The 3366-nt window shown below is 42.9% G+C and overlaps 1 long non-coding RNA gene across 3 annotated transcripts in view; it reads right to left on the bottom strand.

Moving 5' to 3' along the window:
• Positions 1–1588: 1588 nt before the first annotated feature.
• The window catches only part of LOC108447214, a 2317-nt gene continuing 539 nt past the window's right edge, over positions 1589–3366 (bottom strand). The window contains exons 1-3 of one of the 3 annotated variants that reach the window (XR_001862641.1): positions 3060–3291; positions 2511–2690; positions 1589–2427 (exon numbers count right to left, since the gene is read on the bottom strand). This is a non-coding gene — a long non-coding RNA (uncharacterized LOC108447214). Of the gene's footprint in view, positions 2428–2510; positions 3292–3366 lie in introns of those variants that run through there. The other 2 variants (XR_001862642.1, XR_001862640.1) reach the window with 2 other exon arrangements.

Raw genomic sequence — 3366 nt, 5'->3', positions numbered from 1 at the left:
ATGCAAAGTGTTGAATGCAAGTCATGGTTTTCTACAGACTCTCACCTACACACTAATAAATGCCATGCTTCATTTTTAACTTCTTTTAGAAGTTAGATATTAAAAAAAAGCAACTTGGACAGATTCAAACAAAAGAAAAGGGAATTAAAACTGCACTAGTTCTTCTTTGTACTGCATCTAGAGGTTCAAAACTATTATCAGTGACATAACTGCATTACAAGATTAATATTGTATTTTCCTAAGTTCTTGGCTCTCTCTACTTGGAACTTAAAAAGGTAACAAATAAGGTATTATGTTCCTTATTTCTGTTTATTTTAGTCTCATTACATTATGCAATAGAAATTCTAGCCTCCTTCAATTTAATTTAGCTGATTTTACTCCAGATTTGCATCTGCTAGATACAGCTGCAATGACAGAGATGCAAGGAGCAGGACTGTTTTACATAAGAATTCCTTTTTCTTTTGGAGGTCTCAAGTTATTATTTTTTGGCTAGAGGCCAGTCAGTTTTAATGCTAACTTTGAGTGAAATCTGGGAATATTTTATTCCTAGACATCCTATCAATTAGGGTTTTTTCCCCTCAAAAGAAGAGACATCCTAACCATCTGTATCTGTTAATAAAAACAGGCAGAAAATTCCTTCCCTGGACTAGATCATATTCTGATATATAACCTCCCACTGTGGCCAGGCTCAGGTTCTCACCAGCCTGTTTTGCTGATTTGTTATTAACTCAAAGCTTACACTTATGTTCTAGTGCTTGTTTTGTTTTCTTCGGGAGCAAATTGCCACTATTCAGTTTCACTTATCACCACCACCTTTATTTAGTTGGTTTTGCCAGACTTTTCTGTGCCATCTCCCTGATCCACTCTTGGTTCTTCCTGTTCAAGCTTCCCCCTTGCTGCATATCAGTTTGGCAACAGAACATTCGTCAGTCATTAACAGTTTCTAAGAACTGCACGGTTATTGTTCTGCTTTGCTTCAGTCTTCTAGAACAGAACAACTTTTTGATGTGTTCTTGAACTGCACAGTCACCCTTCATTTATTTAGGTCCCTAAGCAGGCTTCCCTATGGGAGATTCCCATTCCTCTTAGCATTTGTGCATTTAATTTCAAGATTCCAGGTTTCTCTATGAACTCTTAAGGTAACCTTTGCTAATCTTTGATCAGCTTAGGCTCCCAAAAATAGTGAAGAGGCAGTACCTTTTCCAGAAGGAGCTGAAGGGAGAGGAAATTACCATTTTAGACTGGAAAGCTCAGGCTCTCAGCTACGGTCCTAAAAAATTAGCCTGGTTTTAAAGCATTAATCCAGTCTTCCCTTCCCCCACGAATTAGCTCACCATTCACCTTGAACTTGGCAGAATTAATTTGCATTTCCCTGGCAAAGTGTCTAGCTATTGTGAGCCAAGTAACAAACGCCTGAAAAACAACATCAACATGGTACCGAGTCTTCTCTTTGGCAGTATTAACACAACAATACATAATTATTATTTTCACAGCACCACCTAATTTGTTACAGTGTTATGCGCTGTGTCATGGTGCTCCAAAATAAACCCATTTATCAAAGAGAGGACAGAAAGGCAAAAACAGCAAAGGAAATGTGAAATCACACCCTCTTTATTACCTATTTTATCTTACCCTTTACAGAGGTTTTTAAAGGTGTCATCTGGCCTACTTAAAACTTCACAATATATAGAGATCACTCCCCGAGGGTCAGCCTTACTTATGCAAGTAGTTGCAGTGCCCTAAATCTTGTCTCAAAGGGGTTACTGAGACTACATCTTTCATCTGAGTTTGCATTCAGCTCAGTCATTTTATTTTGTAGACTATGCAGGGTACAAAGCTGGCATGAAACCACAAAGATACATGCATACACTTTTAAGGATTATCTCATCACTGCACAATTCCTTTAGTTTTGCATAATTAACGATTAACAGTACTGAAACACCATACTCTAAGAATCTGTTAAGTATGGGGGTTGGACTAGACGATCTCCAGAGGTCCCTTCCAACAAACACTAAATACTCTGTGACTCTTTACCAAGCAGCTTCAAGCCTGGATAGACTCTTGCAATACAACATTAAAAACCTGAGGAAAATAACAGCCAGAACACAGGGAGAGCAGGCACCTCTCAAAGCCACGCTTCCAAAGGCCTCCTTGCACAGAGCTTTCTCCCTGCATGGATTTTTTTTTTCCCCTTTTGCAGAAAGCAGAAGTCACACGAGGAAGCTTGAGCAGCAAGGGCTCCAGCAGCACAGCTTATAAAACTACATACATACACACACATAAATATATATAAAAGAATTATGTAATAATAGCATATATAGACGTTATAGCTGAGGGAGACCAGCCTTAGCAGAGGGTGTTTGGGAGAACAAGGACGACCAGCAGCTCTGGCAGTTTCCCTGAGGGAACCTTTCCCTGGGCAGAGACCTGAAGGAGCAAAGATAACTTGTTAGCACCAGTAGCTGTAGTAGCAATAAACCTCGGGTTTATTGAGGTATTTTTGTACTTACATCTGCTGCACAGGTCAGGAAATCCACAACCTTGGAGCCCTTTTCAAGACTTTTCAGGCCATTCACTGCCGCCACACAACCACATTTGGCCAGGCCCAGCACTGAAAACAATCACATGTTGATCTGTCAAATCATACATAAAGGGAGGAAGAAAGTGTATGCCATCATCCTGAATCAGTCCTGGTTTAGTAGCAAAAAGAAAAAAGAAAAAGTTGTGTTTTGTAGTAACATTCAACACAAAAGGCCTACTAAAAGGGACGTGCTGGCAGCACAGCAGCCCCAAAAATCGTCTTTTCCCCACGCGCCTATGAGGAGCGGCTGAACGACCTGGGCTAAGTTTAGCCTGGAGGAAGCTCAGGGAGGACCTTATCTCTCTCTCCAACTAGCTGGAGTCCGGCCTCTTCTACCCTGTCTGCAGTGAGAGGACCTCATAAAATGACTTCAAGATGAGACAGGGGAGATTGGGATTAGATATTAGAACAAAAAGTTTTTTCACTGGTCTGGTGGTCAGACATTGGAGTGGGCTGCCGAGGGAGGTGGTGGAGTTACCATCCCTGGAGGTGTTCAAGAGGCGCCTGGATTTTGCGCTGAGCGATGTAATTTAGTGGTTTAGGAGTTTAGAGGTTACAGTGGCAATGCCGGGTTGACGACTGGGCTCAAAATCTCTTCGGCCCCTCACGACTCGACAATCGCCTCACGGCCATTTTGCGCTTCCACCTCCCCAGATGACGTCACGGCCTCGCCCCACGCCCCGGCGCGGCGGAGGACCCGGATGTGAGAGCCCCCGCCCGCTCCGCCCCGCGCCAGCGCTGCTTGCGCCCCCTCCCTCCTTCGCTCGCTCCGTGCGCGGGTCAGC

Source organism: Corvus brachyrhynchos, unplaced genomic scaffold (genome assembly GCF_000691975.1).
Source record: "Corvus brachyrhynchos isolate BGI_N302 unplaced genomic scaffold, ASM69197v1 scaffold416, whole genome shotgun sequence".
NCBI lineage: Eukaryota > Metazoa > Chordata > Aves > Passeriformes > Corvidae > Corvus > Corvus brachyrhynchos.
The sequence above is the reverse complement of the archived record's forward strand: the minus strand, read 5'-3'. Positions and strand labels throughout refer to the sequence as shown.